General features: G+C 36.2%; 2 protein-coding genes across 5 annotated transcripts in view; one reads left to right on the top strand and one right to left on the bottom strand.

The window, feature by feature from the left end:
* LOC106877348 (centrosomal protein CCDC61) overlaps positions 1-8,121 on the bottom strand; it is a 118,054-nt gene extending 109,933 nt beyond the window's left edge. The window contains exon 1 of the mRNA XM_052970643.2: positions 7,994-8,121. The gene's annotated coding sequence lies outside the window, so the exon portion shown is untranslated. The remainder of the gene's footprint in view (positions 1-7,993) is intronic.
* A 1,392-nt stretch (positions 8,122-9,513) lies between these two features.
* LOC106871874 (SHC-transforming protein 1) overlaps positions 9,514-21,069 on the top strand; it is a 72,277-nt gene continuing 60,721 nt past the window's right edge. For all 4 annotated transcript variants that reach the window (XM_089357444.1, XM_052970636.2, XM_052970637.2 and 1 more), the window contains exon 1: positions 9,514-9,669. The gene's annotated coding sequence lies outside the window, so the exon portion shown is untranslated. The remainder of the gene's footprint in view (positions 9,670-21,069) is intronic.

Below are 21,069 nucleotides of genomic sequence, written 5' to 3'. Positions count from 1 at the left end.
TTTTAACATGGCACCATCACAAGTGCTTTTTATGTGGCACCAGTACCACTGCTTTTTATATGGTACCAACAGCTACACCAGTGATTTTTAGTGGCACTTTGGTTTTAAGATCTCAATTCTGTTGTAGTGGGATGTCTTCTTAAGCACAGCAATGCATCACATATTTTGTCATTTCCTTTGTAAAGTTCAGCATTTTGAGATCAGCCTTCACAGAGTTGCTTTGATATAATGTTAGAAGATTTGTTGTCTACAGAAGATGTGGGTTTGAGTCTCATGGGCAGCCTTCAGATTCTTCCAGCCAAAGAATTTTCTAGCCTAATATTCTAAACATTATTATTCAAAGCTTTATCTACTTTGAGTTTCACCATGTAAAAAGTATGTATGTATCTTTTGAAGTTTCTAAATTCTTATAATCTAAGGTGTGGCTGTGTAGTTATCTATCTGTCTATCTATCTGTCTGTCTGTCTGTCTGTCTGTCTGTCTGTCTGTCTGTCTGTCTGTCTGTGTAGTTAAGGATTTTGCTTTTGGGTTCAGTCACACTGCACAGCACTGTGCCTCCTAGTATAGCCCTAGGCCAACTAAAGTCTTGTGAGTGGATTTGGTAAGTGGAAACTAAAAGAAAACTTTTGTGTGTGTGTGTGTGTGTGTGTGTGTGTGTGTGTGTGTGTGTGTGTGTGTGTGTGTGTGTGTTGTATTTGCTCCTTGCCATCACTTGACAACAGGTGTTGGTTTGTTTGCATCACTGTAACTTAGTGGTTTGGCATAAGAGATAAAATAAGTACCAGACTTTAAAAAATAAGTGCCAGGGTTGATTTGTTTGACTAAGCTCTTTAGGTTGGTGCCCCAACATGGCCACAGTGCAATGAATGAAACAAGTAAAAGGTAAAAGATAAAAAAAGTTTTTTAATTACACCAGAATCTGAATGTCATTAGTCTTTCAAAATTACTTCATCACATTTAAATCATTCCATAAGATTGGTTTGTAAACATGAATAATTGTCTGCTGCTATCTTAACTCATTATGAAACATAAAATTGCAGAAAAAAATCAAATATGCTTAGTAAAAATTGACTTGCTTATGTAAATAACCGATCAGAGATTACATGAATTTGATGCTAAATAGTTTTGGTGTTTCAAAGCATTCAATTAAATGAATTATGCAATTATCTGGTAAGCATATGAACAGAATTGACTGTACTTGCATATACATAAATATTTACATAAATACCTACATCTATCTATCTATCTATCAATTAATATATCTCTCTCTATCTTTCTATCTACCTATTTACTTGGATGTCTATCATTCTATCTATCTATTTGTTTATCAGTCTGTATCTCAGTGTTTGCCAGCCTGCTTTTCTGTATGTGCATTTGTCTTATCTCTCTTTCTATCTGTCTATCTGCCTGTCTGTCTGTCTGTCTGCTTGTCAATCTTTCTATATACATTGGCTGTGTGGTAAGTAGCTTGCTTACCAACCACATGGTTCTGAGTTCAGTCTCACTGCATGGCACCTTGGGTAAGTGTCTTCTACTATAGCCTTGGGCCGACCAAGTGGATTTGGTAGATGGTATATGTGTGTGTGTGTGTGTGTGTGTGTGTGTGTGTGTGTGTGTGTGTGTGTTTGTCTGTGTGTGTGTTTGTTCCCCAACATCACTTGACAACCAATGCTGGTATGTTTACATTCCTGTAACTTAGCAGTTCAGCAAAAGTGACCTATAGAATAAGTATTAGGCTGACAAAGAATAAGTCCTGGGGTAAATTTCTTCAATTAAAGGTGGTGCACCAGCATGGCCACAGTCAAATGACTGAAACAAGCAAAAGAATAAAAGAGTATGTATGTGTATGAGTGTGGTATACAGGAATCCCTCGCTTTGCGGAAGTAATGGGTACCTTAAAATCTGACCATAATGCGAAATTCTGTTACAAGAAATTAATTTCCCCATTGGTTTCCATATCAAGTAAGAGTGTGTTTCTACAGTATTTTTTTTTTTGAAAAGAATAAAAATACAAAATGAAAAAAATATATATTGGATTATATAATATTTTGTGGGTGAGTGAGTGAGTGAGAGAGAGAGAGAGAGAGAGAGAGAGAGGGAGAGAGAGAGAGAGAGAGAGAGAGAGAGAGAGAGAGAGAGAGAGAGAGAGAATTTTTACAGTTAACTGAGGTTCAGCAGAGTAGATAAGATAGAACTCTAATCTGTGATCCATAAATGAGAGAAAAGTCAAAAGAAATATCCTGTTATCCTACTTAAGGAGGAAAATATTTCGTATGTATACTACTATCCTACTAAATATTTCTTAATATCCTATGAAAGGAGGAAAGAAATTTGAGTTCATCCACTTTGGAAAAGAAGATATACTTAAGCAATTATGTTCTCTTTCTGCTACATCAGTCAATCTGAGACTCTTAAGTGTATCAGTTGCCGTCAACTTCTATAGGAGCACGCATCACCAATAAAGAAATGATTGCGGAATGTATTTTTGGATCCTTCAAACTTTGCAGTATTCAAATCCAAATACCATAGTCCTCCTGTTCTCCACTTTTGCTCAGTCTCATTTTGCATACTGTGATTTCCTTTTATGAAACCAAATATGAGAACTGAAGCACACCAGCAGTGTGAGAGAAGGGAACATAGAAGAGCAGGTCTCTTGCTGTTGAGGAGCTACATGGTTACTCACACACACACACACACACACATATGCACACACAAATACACACACACACTCATACACACATATATATAAATAAATATGTGTATGTGTGTGTGTATATATATATATATATATATATATATATATATATATATATATATATATATATATATATATATATATATATATATATACTAGCAGAGATACCTGGCATTGCTCAGGATTAAAATAGCATAGTCTTTTATTGTTTTACTTTGTTTCAGTCATTTGACTGCAGCCATGCTGGAGCACCACCTTTAGTCAAAGAAAGCAGCCCAGGATTTATTCTTTGTAAGCCTAGTACTTACTCTATCACTGTGTTTTGCCAAAAGGCTAAGTTATGGGGACATAAACACAGCAACGTCAGTTGTCAGGTGATGATGGGGGGGGGGATGCAAACACACACACACACACACACACATATACACACACACACACAAATATACACATATATATGACAGTCTTCTTTCAGTTTCTGTGTACAAAATCTAGTCATAAGGTTTTGGTGGGCCTGAGGCTATAGTATATACATATTGAAAAGGTTTCAAGATGCAACAAAAATTTTTGAAAAGTAAATAAATGAGTGGAAATTTTACCGGTGAGTGTGTTAAAAGAGAATGACTCTCCCTAGACACAGTATATATATACACATATACATGCACATATGCATGCACGCATATACACACAAATGTAATTAGTTGGTTGTGATATTCAAGTATGAGTGAGGAGTTAGATAGGGATTAAGAGTTAAAATGTAGATTTATAAGGTTATTGGGATTACCTAAGGGGTATTGTTGAAATACACTGAATGGTCATTTAGGCATTTGGATTTGTGGAAGAATTTGAATGTGTGAAATTGTATATACATATACATCAATATATATAGGAGGATAGCTGCGTGAAAAAGTGCCACACCCTAACAGTTGAGGGAACCCGTGGAAGAGGTAGGCCCAGGAAGACCTGGGCTGAGGTGGTGAGGCAAGACCTTCGTACATTGGGCCTCACCGAGGCGATGACTACGGACCGAGACCTTTGGAAATGTGCTGTGCGTGAGAAGACCCAGCAAGCCAAGTAAGATCGTTGCCAGTGCCCCTGGACTGGTTCTTGTGCGGGTGGCACATGAGATGCACCATTTTGAGCGTGGCTGTTGCCAGTACCGCCTGACTGGCTCCTGTAGGATTTTCGAGCGAGATCGTTGCCAGTGCCCCTGGACTGGCTTGTGCGGGTGGCACATAAAAGACACCATTTCGAGCGTGGCCGTTTTCGTGCGGGTGACACGTAAAAGCACCCACTACACTCTCTGAGTGGTTGGCGTTAGGAAGGGCATCCAGCTGTAGAAACTCTGCCAAATCAGACTGGAGCCTGGTGTTGCCATCCAGTTTCACCAGTCCTCAGTCAAATCGTCCAACCCATGCTAGCATGGAAAGCGGACGTTAAACGATGATGATGATGATGATGATACATACATACATACATATATATATATATATATGTGTGTGTGTGTGTGTGTGTGTGTGTGTGTGTGTGTGCAGATATAAATACACATATATACATGCATACACACATATATATACATGTATGCATGTATATATGTAATGTGAGATAATAGTTTCACTATGTATATATTATATACATAGTGAAAATATTAATAGTGAAACTATTAAAACTTAAACTATTATCCCGCATTACAATAGAGATGTTATTGTTTCACTTTTCACACATAATACAGTCTAAGAGATTGCTCCAGGCTCGCATTTGGCTCATGACATACCATGGACCCTAAGTAGTGTATGTGTAAAATTTGAATGAAATCGGTTGGGTAGTTTTTGAGTTTTAGTGATGCACACATAGACACACAGAGAGACAGACATTCTCAGTTTTGTATATATAGTTATATATACATAGTAAAGATGAAAATTGATAAAATCAGCATGTGATTTTTACCAGCATGCAGCTTTTGTAATTTTCACTATTATAATTTTCACTTTTACTATATATATATATATATATATATATATATATATATATATACACACACATATGTATATTGATGTAGTTCAAGATGGTCATTTCCTTTTCCTTTTTTTTTTTGCCAAATAAACACACGCATTATATATTCGTTCTTCGCTCGTTTATTACTGTTCTTAATATATAGTGCATATATAGTGTTTATTTGGCAGAAAAAAAAAATAGCCATCCCAGAATACAACAATATCTATTTCAGCACACAGTTTCACATCAGGAATCTTGCAACATATCATATACTATTTTTGGGATAAACCTTTTCTGTCCAGAGGCCAACTAGTAAATGTTTTCTACAATTTCATTTAAGCGGGGTTACTTGTGATGCTGCATGTCTTAAGGCAATGTCAAATAAGTGCTAAGAACATTTTTCATTTTGGAGATGTTTCAGTTTGAATTGGACTTTTAATATCAAGTCTAATTGTTGTGTGTTGAAATACTTTCTTAGTAGTTTCAATCTGATTTATTGTATATTGTCTTAACGAAGCTCAAATTGCAAAGCATTGCATCATAATAATAATGATAATAGTATTATTGTGTATAGTGCTCAGGTGCACTATACATAATCAAAGGTGCATGTACAGTACATAGAAGGATGTACAATAGTCAGGAAAGTAAAGAGTGTACAAGACATGATATACATATTTGCATGCGTATTGAGTGGGGATATCAGGTGTAGTGTTGGCGAATTTCAGGAAGCATGGAGATTTTAAAGGGTGCAATATCTCAGCAACTAACTACTGCTGCAGGTAGTTTGTTCCATCATTCAGCAACTTTGAGTGCAAAAAAAATGTTTCCGAAAGTCATGGGACCTGTGTTGTTTTCTGACTTTGTAGGCATGCCCACATGTCTTAGACACATGGAGCTCAAAAAGGTGCTCAAGGTGGTTGTTGGCATGATGGTTAATAATTTTGTGGGTGTTTACCATACAATCCCTTCCATAAATTGTGTATAAACTGGTTTATGACTGTTATATGACAAACCTCTCACTATCAGTGTGTCAATTATTTAATTAGTATATAAGATTACTTAACTTGCATGTAAATTTATCTTTATACATTGTCTCTTCATATTTAAAGGTTGTTTTCACACATCAGTAAACTGTATCTAGCCCTTTCCTTTTTTTTCTCTGACCTGCATCAATTTACAAATCACCTATAATCATGCACCATAACACAAAATGTAATATTCCATTGCATAAATAATATTTTGTATATATGATTTAGAATCTTTTATGAGAACATGACGCATGTGAAAGGTAAGCATTAATACAGCAGTGTGTATTTATCATCATCATCATCATCGTTTAACGTCCGCTTTCCATGCTAGTATGGGTTGGATGATTTGACTGAGGACTGGTGAAACCGGATGGCAACACCAGGCTCCAATCTGATTTGGCAGTATTAGATATGAATATAGGTGTACATAATGTTGCTGTTATCCCTTTGTACATAGTTGTCCACATTCAACATACAACATTGTTTCCTTGTACATGACCATGTACAACCACCATAATGTTGTTGCTGACTCCTTGGTTAGTGTACAGTGGGACAACAAAATTTGTTAAAATATATGACACGTGACTGGAATATAATAACAGAAATATACAGTGGGGTAAATTAGAAATTGTATGAGAAAAGATGTATTAATTTGACTGCAACCAACCTTTATAAGCTGGCTTGAGACAAATTTTATGATTCATAGTGTCATCCAAAATCATAACGATATACTACAGACAACAGTGGAAGGTCAAATATGGGACTTTAAGAAAAGTGTTATATAATTATTTCTGTTCTACCCCATCTCCTAAACTTACTGGACTTGTGCCAAAACTTGAAACAATTATTATGATTACCATTCCACTTTGCTGCTTCATTAATAATGCAGACTGAATTTCCAAAATAATTTTGTACAACCTAATTATTGTTTTGTTTTGTTTTTATGTTTGCAAACATTTTATAAGTGCAGGCATGGCTTGATGGTAAGAAGTTTGTTTCCACATTGTTCTGGGTTCAATCTCTCTGTGAGCCAACAAAAGCCTTGTGAGTAGATCTGGTAGACAGAAACTGAGAGAGGCCTGTCATATATATTGGTTAGTTGAAATATGTTTGACACATATTTCAACTGCTAAAGGCAAATACACTGCAGTTACCATGGAGATGTATGTATGCACATATGCATGTATATATATGTGTGTGTGAGTATATGTTTGAGTCTCTTTGTCTTGACATCACATGGTGGTTGTAAAATGATTGTCACAGTGTTATTAATTTCCAATATATAATAATAATAATAATAATAATAATCCTTTTTACTATAGGCACAGGGTCTGGAATTTGGGGGAAGTAAGGTAGCTGATTATACTGAACCCAGTACACAACTAGTACTTATTTTATTGACTCTGAAAGGATGAAAGGTAAAGTTAACCTTGGTGGAATTTGAACTCAGAATGTAAGGACAGGTGAAATGCCATTAAGCATTTTGTCCAGCATGCTAACACAAATCACTTGGCTAAAAGTCATGGTGCCCAAATGAAGATCATTTTAATCTAGTTTAATACCTTGTTTCAGGTTCAAGTCACACTATGATTGACCTAAACACCTTATCCTACAGTAAAATTTTTAAGTTGGCCCAGAAGCTTTTTTGTAGTTGCTCAGATTTGTTGTCTTGAAAATGAAACTGTGTTTCATGTCTTAAATCTCAAGAAAATATTCCCACAATGGATGTGAGATTCCTTCTTTATTCCATCAGGTTTACAAATGAGTGATGATGATTTCCACGACCATCACCTTGTATTTGTCATGGAATTTTTTGTGAAAGAATACAAAAGTAGTTTTCTGCAGCCTTGGTTTTCTTTTCGTTTTTATTTTATTTATTTTTTTTTATAGCTATTTCTGAAAATGAGAGAAAATAGAAAACTTAACCCCCACCAAAGATACTGAGTTGACCTTGACAGAATTTGAACTCAGAAAGCTAGAATATGTGCCAGAAGGCATTTGCTCCGATACTCTAGAGATTTGCTGCCTTAGAGATGGGATGGTTACTATTAAAATAATGATGAGATTAGATTTCTACTTGAGAGCAACATATTAGGTTTCTTCTATCTATATGTCTGAAGGGAGAATTCAGAAGTTGTTTCTGTCTACTTGAGCAAAATTGACTAGGGTTACATACCAACAAATATTGACATCGTGTTTAACGGAAAATCAGAAATCAATAAAATACAGACATAGAAAACTGCTGATTTTCTTGGAACAGAGCAAAAACCAATCCTACCAAGGTGTATTGCCATCCATCTCGATAACAGAGAATTTAGATGAGGTTGGAAGATAGGAGATTTGACGTGAATTTTTCGCAGAAGTCGTTGTATCGAAGAAAGTAGGGAATCATATCGTCAGCAAGAGACAATATCAGTTACTGCCAATGACGTTTTTATTTTTATTATTCTAAGAGAAATAGGTTTAGGTCAATAACCTTGAGACCTTGAGATGAAGAGTTGGCTGGCAAGGGGCGATATGGCTGCAGCTGACATTTAAATTGTTTTATTCTCTCTCAAATTACGGTAGATTTGTAAGGGAAGATGAGAAAATTGATGAAGAGTTTTAAAGTATTAGGGCTTTAAATATTTCAATGTACGAGCTATAGAATGTATAATTATTGATTTGCTTCGATCGCGTAAGATGTTTAGCTTATTAACCTGACACAAACATATTACTTGTAGTTATCGATTTTAGAAATGTTCAAAAGAAGTCGGCTTCGCAAAATAAAATCAGAATAATATAGTGCAGAATCGGGTATGGTAAAACATACATTACAGCCTTAAAAAAAAAAAAACAATAACTAACGCGAAGAACATATGTTGAAGCAAATTAAATTTAAATCACTATTTCACTGTAAAAAAAAAAAAAAAAATACCCACATTGCAGTGGAAACTTTGCAACAAACTTGCCGAAAACATGACATTGTGTGAACGATAACTGACGAAGGAAGCTTAAAAATGAAGTACTGAAGTTTCTTTTCAAGACTCTAAGAACGGAATGTGTTCAAAAATTCTGATAAGATAAAGAATCTGCTATTTATATAAATACATTAACACATAGGCCTGTAATCTGAACAGATCTAACAAATAAAAAAATATATATTTAAAATTAAATGATGTAAGCAAGTAGGACTGTAACAGATAGAGAAAAACTAATTATTTTTATAAGGCAATAATTATGCAACAAAAGGTTAATTAAAGTATTAAGAAAAGTAGAAAGTAGCATCATCTTGTCTAATGGTTGTTCGTGTAACAGTTTATAAAATAGAAGTAAAAAATATTAAACTGAAAGGGCAGGAAGACAAGGAGTGGTGTTAAGGTTCCCAGTTAAAGCCCTTTTGTTATTTAAGGGGTGGTGATGATGGTGAGAGCGATGTAAGTCTGTAGAACTATCAGCTGAAATCTACATTGGTCCTCCCCACCATCGCCACCTCTGGTATTATAAATGATGTAAAAACAACAACACTGCACAATCGAATAAAAAAACATGTGAACAATAAAAGCAAACGAGACAACTATGATGACAATGTTTGCCTTTGACATGTTTAAGAAAAAGAAATAAATAACGGTAATTAGGCAAAACTAAGCGAGTTTTCTGATGCTTAACTGCACCATCTGCTGTAGCGCTGTGGTGTTTGTTAGGTGGAGACCGCCGTCAAAGCACTCCTACAATTACACCAAACACTACTACCACCGTTGTAGTTAATAGTAGAGGGTTTTGACTAAGCAGGAGCAGTAAATTTGTAGCAGGCAAGTTGCACACTGGGAAAATGGATGGTGTGTCGCCCTACATGTCGACATAACTCAACGGATTTCATGTAATTTGCCTATAATTTCTCATCTACCACTCTCCTGTACAACTACAGTTACTAACTTCAACATCCTTGCCGTCTTCTCTTACATTCCAGCAAAGGTAAAAAAAGGAATTCCTTCTTCTTCCGCTTTATTAGCAGTTTTTCTTTATTTTGTTTTGTTTGTTATTTTTGCACAAATTGTTGTCGCTTGTTCTTTTTCCTCTCACTTTCTCTTTCTTACCCTCCCATTTTCCAGGCACGCAATATTAATTTTCATTGTTTTTAAGTCAAATTATTCTCCCTTTTTATTCTTAAAACCCCTCTACAACACTATTAAAATCATTCCTCTACTAATCTCTTCAATGTAATCCACTTTTCGAAGACATCGATACTTTTAGAGTTGTTAAAGAAAGCTATCAGAATACAATTACAGCAGGTGCTTTATTAATATTATTATTCGTCTTGTTATTATCATCAATGTCTTCTACATTCCTAACAACATAACCATAATCATCTAATAAACTGGATTACACAGACGTGTTTATTAAAACTTTTAAACTGGATTACGAAGCTTAAACTTCACAGTTTTGTTTATCCCAGGACTGCAAATATTAATGCTTTACTTTCTATTCCTCGCCAGTTTTCACATCTCTAAACGTAACAATAACAGTTTTGTGAAGACTTTGCACACGGTTGCAGCCATTTCTTCTTCTAACCTGTAAATAATATTTTGTCGATTAAAAAAATACTTAGATTATGTAACAACGTCGTCTCTGTTTACAGAGAATATTTTTCTCTAGGTTGCAGCTTCTCTAGCTATCAACTAGTTAACTAAAACTGGTACCATTGTCACACACACATGTATGTGTGCGCGCATATACATACATATATATATATATATATATATATATATGCCATCACACAAGGCAAAAACATTTTCCCCCTAATTGCTCTACACATGCAATGTTTCTGCTGACATATACACTAATATCTACTCCTCTACCCGGCTTGCCTCGTTTAAACCACTTTCTCTGTTGGTACTGTTACAGTACCCAGCTTTCAGTCGCTGCTTATCACCACCGATGTACTAGTGTGTGTATATATATATATATATATATATATATATATATATACATACATAGAATGCAGTTAGGTTTTGAATATTGGGGTCGGGAGAAATGGAATCAGGCACTAGTGATACGCTCCTTATTTCATATATATATATATATGTGTGTGTGTGTGTATGTATAATGTGATTGTGTAATTGAAAATCTATGGCGAGTTCTGTGATACACACACACATTTATATATATATATATGTATATATATATATAGTATGATTACTTTGTTCTGTGAGAGTCCGTGGCAATACTTATATTATCACTCTAGAGAAAATCTAATCTAAGCCGAAACATTGTCCATCGACAGGTAAACCACTCCAATTTTAGTTCAAACTCGATATTACCTTGCCACACCTGCATCAGACTTATTTTCAGGTGAGCCGTTATTAAAACCCATCCCTGTACAAAAATTATATATATTTGGATTGTTACATTCACTACTTTCTCAACAAATCCTCAATCATCGTTTCACCTCGCTAAATGTCACGTTTAGTTTTGGATTTTGTTTATTTGCTAAAATATAGTTTTATTTATTTATTTTATTCTATTTAAATGTTTCTTTCACTTTCTTTAAATGAAAATGGTGCTTCCTGGCTTATTAATTTACTAATTATTGAAATGACAATTTAAAATTACTGTGAACAACCTTATTTCGACTTAAAATCTTTTTTTCTTTTTTTTTTAAATCATAAATTGTTAAACTGTTCTCATCACTGAGGTTTGATCTTAAATCCTATCCGCCCAAACAATAGAAAAAAACGGTGGATCAACCTTCTGTTTACCTTAAATCAATCATTACACTCCACTATTTGGTTTTGCTTGAACGAGGATCACTATATATATCACTGTCTGTCATTTCACACACACACACACACACACACACACACACACACACACACACAATCATTTAATGTTCACTTTCCTATGCTTGCATGGGCCAGATCGAATTTGTTGAGGCAGATTTTCTACGGTTGAATGCCCCACCTGTCGCCAACCCTCACCTGTTTCCAAGCAAATCGTATTTTGTGTGATACCGGAAACAAAAGAGAATTGCTTGTATGATGGTGATCCTCATTTACAACAATCACTTGGAGACAGACATAGTTACATACGTGTGTGTGTGTGTGTGTATGCGCACGCGAACGGATTCTTTCATTTTCCATCTACCAAATCCACTCGCAAAGTTTTTGGTTCGCTCAGGTCTATAAAAGAAAACGTTTGTCTAAAATGTGACGAAGTGGGACTGAACCAGATACCACGTGGTTGGGAAGCAAGCTTATTAACCACACGGCCACGCCTGATCCTATAAATAAATCTAAATTCCATCAAAAAGTGTTGACAACTTCCTGTAATTCATTATGGACTAACCTACTATTTCCAGGGTGTTGATCAAAGCAACAAGTTTCTTGACCAGAGGAAATGGCAAAAAGTGGGTCCTGACTAAAACTCTAGCACTAACAAGTACCCACCCACTAATAATTTCATCCCGTTTTTCTGTATTTCTTATGCAAAAGAATTCTGAATTTATTGTAATGCAATATCGTTCATAGTTCTTTGATGTTTAGTAAATAAAATTTTGTTATTCCTATTGGAAAGTTGAATATTTTTGGTATTTCCTTTACTTGTACGTTGAGACTATTTTTGCTAAACAGCACTTTCCTTCTATTTTCCTGACAGCCCCTGAAACTTTTCACCAATGGTGAATGTCTGTATTTCTCTTTTCCTCTTCTTTTTATCTATTTTTTCATGTGTGTTCAAATAGCCAGAGGTCGTTTCAGTTCATTTTTCTCGTTTGTCTTCTGGTTATCATTGTTTTTGTTACAGTTCGGACCAAGTATGCTGATATGATATGGCATATAAGTGCTTTCTAATTTCAGCTTTCAATAAATGCCTGCTCAAAACAATTTAAGATTATTACAATCATTTAACTTTTGCATGCATCAACTAATACATATATGCATACACACTTACATACAAGTTTATTTATACACACAAGTTTATACGCACTTATATACATGTTACGCATATATACACAACACACATCTGTAACTTTATTCCTGCATATACATAATTATGTACACACAATGCACATGCATGCATCAAGTTTATACACACTTACATATACATAATAGTTATGTACACACATGCATATACGTTCGTCTTCAAGGTTGTACACACATGTACATGATAGTGATATACACATACATGTGCATACATCTTCAAACTTATACACATATTAGTTATGGACTACACATATACGTAACAGTTGTTCAAAGATATATACAATACTTGTGCATATACATCTTATACAAGATACACATAATAGTTCTGGATACACACACACACACACACACGCACACAAACACATGTAATCTTCAGATTTTATACTCACACAAATCTTCAAATTTATACTCATGCACACAATTGCATATATCTTCAAGTTTATACATTTACATACACAGGTGTTGTGTCATAAGAAGTTTGCTTTCCAACAACATGGTTCTGAGTTCAGTCCCACTGTATGCCGCTTTGGGTGAGTGTCTTCTACTATAGCCTTGGGCTGACACAAGTGGATTTGGTAGACAGAAACTGAAAGAATCCCATTATATGTATGTATGTATATATATATAATTGGGCATAGCAGCATCAGATGTTGTGTGCAAGAGAGAAGATTGCACTGGTATGGTCAGATGGTGCATATGGACAAGGACAGTTGCGTTAAGAAGTGCCAATCTCTATGGAGAGAACCTGTGGTAGAGGTGGATTCTGGAAACCATGGGATGAGGTGGTGAAGCATGCTCTTCGGATGTTGAGTCTCCTCCTGGATGGCAAGTGATCAAGACTTTTGGCAATTTGCTGTTCTTGAGAAGATACGTCAAGCCAAGTGAAATCATATATAAAAGGCAGCCATGCTGGTGACATGTAAAAGGCACCCACTATACTCTGGGAGTGGTTGGTGTTAGGAAGGGCATCCAGCAAGGGAAACCAAGCTAAACCAGACTGAAGCCTGGTACAGCTCTCCAGCTTACCAGTCCCAGTCAAACCGTCTAACCCATGCCACCTTGGAAAATGGATGCTAAATGATGATGATGATGATATATACATATATTTATTTTTAAAACATTTTAAAAATAATAGTAATACTTTATTATTATTATTTTTGTTTCTTAGTCAAAAGCTCTTTCATCACACATCTTGTGGCCTCTTCAGCGACTCTTTATCCCACCACATGTCTCCTCTTGTGTTTGATTGGCAAAATATGACTACCCCCAATTATAACAATACCTGTTTCAACACACAATTTTACATCAAGAATTGTTCAAATCTGTGTGTGTGTGATTTTCTGTCTGTGTTTGTCCCCCACCACTGTTTGAAAACTGGTGTGGGTGTGTTAACAAACCCATAACTTACAGTTCAGCAAAAGAAGCCAATAGAATAAGTACCTGGCTTCAAAAAATAAGTACTTGAATTGGTTTGTTTGGCCAAAATCCTTCAAGGCATTACCCCAGCATAGCCACCGTCTAATGACTGAAACATGTAAAATATGATAATAGTTTGGTGCACACACACACACACACACACTTTTTCATAAGCCATGACACTTGTTTTTCTGTTGTTTACCATTCCTGTTTTCTTAGTAATTAATATTTAAAAGTATAAAATATTTTTTCCTGGCATGTTTTCAAATATCAATGTAACCTTCCTTTTTTTTTTTCTGTGTACTGACTGGGGTGTGAGAGAGAGAGAGAGAGAGAGAGAGAGAGAGAGAGAGAGAGAGAGAGAGAGAGAGAGAGAGAGAGAGAGAGAGAGAGAGAGAGATAATAGTTTGGGTAACAAGACAGTTCAGTCTGCTGACCATCAGCTGTAATATTACTCAGAATACTTGCTGTTGGTTGATCATAGAATATATACATTACTGTTGGACAAATGACTGCAACTTTTGCAAACTTCAAATTGGTGGGTTTCTTTCTTTCTTTCTCTTTTTTATTTTATTTATGGCAAGATCTCCTCATTCCTGACTAGCTTTGGACCACACACACACATGTATATAATATACAATATGTATATGCATGTGTGTGTGTGTGTGTGTGTGTAGGCATAGCATAGGAGCAGACATTGTTTTGTAGTTAAGAAGCTTACTTCCTAACTATATAGCCCTAATTTCAGTCCCACTGTGTGGCTCCTTGGGCAAGTGTTTTCTGCCATAATTCCAAACCAACCAAAGACTTGTGAGAGAATTTGGTAGGTGAAAAACTGAAAAAAACCTATTGTGTGTGTATGTATGAACACACACACACACACTATAAAATAATTGTCATTACATATTTTTCCTGTATTAAAGCAAATTTGGCTTACATCTGTTTCTGGTAGCCATTATAGGTATGTTACTGATAAGCTTGCTCTATTGATCAGTTGAGAAAAATTGAACTGAAACAGTGGTGCTTTCATCAGAGCCATTTCTGGTTGGCATATGGCTCAGTGGTTAGAGCATCAGGCTCACAATCGTGAGGTTGTGAGTTCAGTTCTGTGACCAGCGTGTGTGTTGTGTTCTTGAGCATTACACTTTATTTTATGTTACACCAGTTCACTCAGCTATAGAAATGAGTTGCGACATCATTGGTGCCAAGCTGCATCAGCCTTTGACTTTCCCTTGGATAACATCGGTGGCATGGAGACGGGAGGCTGGTATTCATGGGTGACTGCTGGTCTTGCATAAATAACCTTGCTTGGATTTGTGTCTCAGAGGGGAACTTTCTAGGTGCAATCCCATGGTCATTCATGACTAAAGGGAGTCTTTACCCTTTATCCTATGTGTATATATATATATATATATATGTTCATATGATGATATCTCCACAATGTGTTGATGATGAGAAAAACATGTAAATTTTGGTTATATATATATATAAATATATATATATATATATATAACCCAGAATAATAGTACCTGTTAGGGTCCCAGCTATGGGCTGGCTAGCATGCGAACTAGTGCGAGTGCAGGATCCCTAGTTCTTATTATAACTTCATTTTAGAAGATAAAATTGCGGTTTGGTTTCTAGTCATCTCAACCTCTGTTGTGCCACTGGTGTTATAGCTGATTGGGCTGAAAAATGAGTTCAGTGGTGTGCAATCCTTTATCCACTTAAAACAAATTCGTGCATAGAAACTTCTTGGACTCTTCAAACATTTGCATGGATTTTTCTTACATTTTTACCCCCTCACTATCCTTCAATATTATCACTTACTCACCTACATCATTATTTCTTCTCTTCCTCTTTCTAGAGTTCCCTCTCATTAGTATGTGAGAATGTGTGTATACCCTTGTCTTGACATTATATGATGATTGTATATGAGCATCACCATTATATAAGTGATGTTCATTTCCAGTCTTCCATGGAAAATATATCTGACCATGAGGAAATAGGTGGTTGGAAACAGGTGAGGGCTGATGATGGGAAGAGCATCAGGCAAAAAAAATCTGCTTCAACCTATTCCATCTGACCCATGCAAGCATAGAAAACATGACATTAAATGATGTTGATGATATGTACACGTACACACAGAGGTACACATAATATATGCACAAAAGCTCAATAATCATCATCATCATTTAACATCTGCTTTCCATGCAAGCATGGGTTGGACGATTTGACTGGGGACTGGTGAACCAGATGGCTACATCAGACTCCAATCTGATCTGGCAGAGTTTCTACAGCTGGATACTCCTCCTAACACCAACCACTCCGAGAGTGTAGTGGGTGCTTTTTACATGCCACCGGCATGAGGGCCAGTCCAGCGGTACTGGCAACGGTCACGCTCAAATGGTGTTTTTTTATGTGCCACCTGCACAGGAGTCAGTCCAATATTTTGTTCACATGCCACTGGCACAAGTGCCAGTAAGGTGAAGCTGGAAATGATTGTGCTCAAATGGTGCTTTTTACATGCCACAAGCATGGAAGTGAGACCACTGCTCTGGCAGTGATCCTGCTCAGATGGTGCTGTTAGCGCTCCACTGGCACAGGTGCCAGTCATCGAATTTGGTTCAGTTTCAATCTCACTTGCCCCAACAGGTCTTCGCAAGCTGAGTTTAATGTCCAATGAAGGAAGGTTGGCATGGGTGCAGGTCATCGAATTTGGTTCAATTTTGATTTTGATTGCCTCAACAGGTCTTCGCAAGCAGGGTTTTGTGTCCAAAGAAGAAAAGGTACGCATGAGTGGGCTGGCTACACCCCTGGTAAAGGCCACAGGTTATGGTCTCATTTATCTTGCCGGGTCTTCTCACGCACTGCATATTTCCAAAGGTCTCAGTTACTGTATATAGATATTAAAAAGATAGGTAGATAGAAAAATAGGTAGATAGATAGATAGATAGATATCAATTTAATATTCATAAAAAATGATGGGATTTGTCTCCCATCATTTCTACTTCAAACTTTTCTCAATTTTCTTCCGTTTTATTTTGTCTTCTTTCAGTTATCTTTGTAACCTAGAACATTGCTTCTCTTTTTTTTTTTTTTTTTTTTTTGTCATTTTGCAGCACTTTCCAATTCACATTTAGCATTGATTTCCTTTGATAATCTATCATCTTCTTTCTGCAGTTTGATTGATGTCAAGCAGTTTCTCTGCAACTGAAAATTCCTTCATCATTTGCTATTATCTGTTGTTGTATATTTGAAAAGTCAATTCTTCACTTTCTTTTTCTTACACTCTTACCCCTCACTCTCCTTCAGTATTATCACTTACTCACCTACATCATTATTTTTTCTCTTCCTTTCTATAGAGTTCCCTCTCATTTATTTTTTTTCTCTCAATCTAAATCTGTCTCCACTGTTTCTTTCTCCCAATGTTTCTTTCATCCATGCATACAGTTCAATGTTTTACAAGATTTTCTCTATATCATTCTCTCATTTTCTCATCCTCTGTATCTCTGTTATTTTATCATGTTATCACTCTAATTCCCTATCTCTACTGTTGAACTCTAATCGTCTCTCTTTTCTAATACCTCTCTTTTACTGCATTACTTACTTTTTTCCCCATCCTTCCCTATATTCCACTGCTTGTTTTGCTTGCTCACTGACTGCTGGAGATATATATATATATATATATATATATATATATATATATATATATATATATATATATATACAAACACACAATGTTTGTCTGTCTGTCTCATGAGATTCAATATTTTTACAGTTGCAGATAATGCTGTGTGGTTAAGAAGTTTGTCTTCCAACCGCATGGTTTCAGGTTTAATTCCCCTGTATGACACCTTGAGTAAGTGTCTTCTACTGTAGTTACGGGCTGATCAAGACCTTGTGAATGGATTTGGTAGACGAAAACTAAAAGAAACCTATCACATATATGTGTGTGTGTGTTTTGCAATGCTTTGTCTTGATATTGCATGATAGTTGTGAGTGTCACTGTTATTCAAGCAATGTCTTTATTTCCAATATTCTGTGTAAGCATGTCTGGTGATGGGGAAATATTACCTTACTTGGAAACAGGTGAGGATCAGTGACAGGAAGGGCATCCAACCCTAGAAAATCTACTGCCATAAATTCTGCCTGATCCATGACCCATGTAAACATGGATAAATGGACACCAAAACAATGATGATGATATATGGGGAGGGAGATAAAATGCAACCCTTCTAGAGTTGGTGCCCTTATAAATCAGTTATTTTGCATGAAAATATCACATGAGCATGAACATTTTTAAATTTCTCATATCAACACTCACAGTAGTGATACATATTTAGTGTGCATGTATAAGTATGTGTATCTATATATGTGGGGTAGAGGGAGCAGTATGATCACATGGTTGAGAAGTTCATTTCACATTTACAAAGACCTGAGTTCAATCCTACTGGGTAACTTCTTGGTCAAATATCATCTTCTTTCGTCTTGAGTCAATCTTGGGTAAACAGAAACTGTGTAAGAATTACATTAAGATTACTTTGTCTGTGGAATATTCAGTCACTTACTTATTCTATGAGCCTGGTAGTTCAATTGAGCAAACATGTGAAAACTCATGGTTGGAAATTCTGATAAAGATCCATTTATATATGTGTGTACATATTTATATATTTGTTTCTTTATTGCCCACAGGGAGCTAAACATAGAGAGGACAAGCAAAGAGATTAAGTCGATTACATCGACCCCAGTGCATAACTGGTACTTATTTAATCAACCCCAAAAGGATGAAAGGCAAAGTTGACCTCGGCGGAATTTGAACTCAGAACATAACTGCAGACAAAATACCGTTAAGCATTTCGGCAAGCTTGCTAACATTTCTGCCAGCTCACTCTCACTACCATTATATTTACATATTGGTGTATGTGTGTGCCCCCCACACACACGCATGCATGCACACGCACACACACACACACACACACACACACACACACACACACACACACACACACACACACACACACTGTAAAAGTTGTTAAAGTATTGGATAGAATGCTCTGTGATATTGATCTCAGGACTCTGAGTTGAAATTCTGCTGAAGTCAACTTTACTTTTTATCATTTCAGAGTTGATAAATAAAATACCAGTCAGGGGCAGTGGACTGGTAGAATGTTAGACAAGATGGTTTCTGATACCTCTCTACATTCTGAATTGAAATCTTAACTGCTACCATAAAAAAAATAAGTCCTTTGAGCCCCCATTTAAAATGATGGTGGGATTGAGGAGTCCTTAAGCAAGTGTTAGAATCAGCTTCATCAGCCATCTACTGTCACATAAAACTTAATCAGCTGCATGGTTGAAATCATGGCCATCATTGATCACCAATGGATGAAAACACTTACACATGTGCACACACACACACTACACCACACCACACTGGGAAAAGAAGCTGAGTGAGAGAGTGATAGAAGAGAAGCAGAGTGCTGAGGGTGATAGAGAAGAGAGAAATTGATGAGAGAGTGAGAGACATTTACATGATGGTTGGTGGTGAAATTACATGTAAGCAACATAATTGACAGAAGAAGAAATGGTAAGAGGAAAAACCAGAGTGATGGGACAATAATATGACTGTGATGGGAGGAGGGGGAGTTGTAGCAATTATGTTATGTCATAGGATTGAACTTAAATTCTTGAATTATTTTCACTTTCCACAAACATAATAAGGTATAACTATAATAAACCATTTCAAAGCAAAGCAACAGAATGTCCAACCAAGTGAGTATTATATCCTGTTGTTAGGATCAAATCAAATAACTCAACTTGGCATACACTTTTATTTTTATGCACATTATGTGCCAGATAAATCTGAAAACATTTTTTCGCATGCTGTCAAAGTAACCATAGTGACAATGTAAACGAAGCAAGGCCTTTGAAACAAGTAAAGCTTGTTTTTTATTTTTTTTTTCTAGTTAAAATGTTTTTATTCAGTTCCAGTCTGGCAATAGAAGAAAATAGATCTAGCTCATATGATGGAGAGCTTATGTGGCTGGACAGCAAATGGCAGCAACAGCAAGCCAAATACAGATATGCCATCAATTTTACACTATACTTAGTTCCAAAGCCTTGATAGGTTAACCATTTTGCTGGACCATCCATGGTCATGTAATGATAATTCATCAACACACCTCTAACCTACTAATTATACAATGTGTCTAAGGTACTTTGAACAGTTCTACTTTCACTTGGATCAATATGGATTGGCATTTATGTTTGACACTACCACTGATACTCTCATTTCTCTTACTTTTAATAGCCATAGCTATGGCTAACATTACGCTAAATTAGCTGAGAATCTATCAAAACTTTGGTATTGCCACTAATGAATGCAGTATAAACAATGTATATAAAAACATGGTGTGGAGGCGCAATGGCCCAGTGGTTAGGGCAGTGGACTCGCGGTCACAGGATCACAGTTTCGATTCCCAGACCGGGCGTTGTGAGTGTTTATTGAGCGAAAACACCTAAAGCTCCACGAGGCTCCGGCAGGGGATGGTGGTGAACCCTGCTGTACTCTTCCACCACAACTTTCTCTCACTCTTACTTCCTGTTTTCTGTTGTGCCTGTAATTCAAAGGGTCAGCCTTGTCACACTGTGTCACTCTGGATATCCCCGAGAACTACGTTAAGGGTACACGTGTCTGTGGAGTGCTCAGCCACTTGCACGTTAATTTCACGAGCAGGCTATTCTGTTGATCGGATCAACTAGAACCCTCGACGTCGTAAGCGACGGAGTGCCAACAACAACAATAAACACATGGTGCACATAATGCCATCTGTGGCCATACAGTGAACTAGACTGGTAACCACAAGAATTTCAATTTTTCCCTTGTAATTTATCCACATTAAATGAGGCGCTGGGCCATCAATTACCAGAAAATTGGTGGTGTAGTTGTATTTTTTTAATACCAGTAACTGCAGTGAGA

Source organism: Octopus bimaculoides, chromosome 9 (assembly GCF_046866305.1).
Source record: "Octopus bimaculoides isolate indiv1 chromosome 9, ASM4686630v1, whole genome shotgun sequence".
Taxonomy (NCBI): Eukaryota; Metazoa; Mollusca; class Cephalopoda; order Octopoda; family Octopodidae; genus Octopus; species Octopus bimaculoides.
This window is presented reverse-complemented; position numbering and strand designations above follow the sequence as displayed.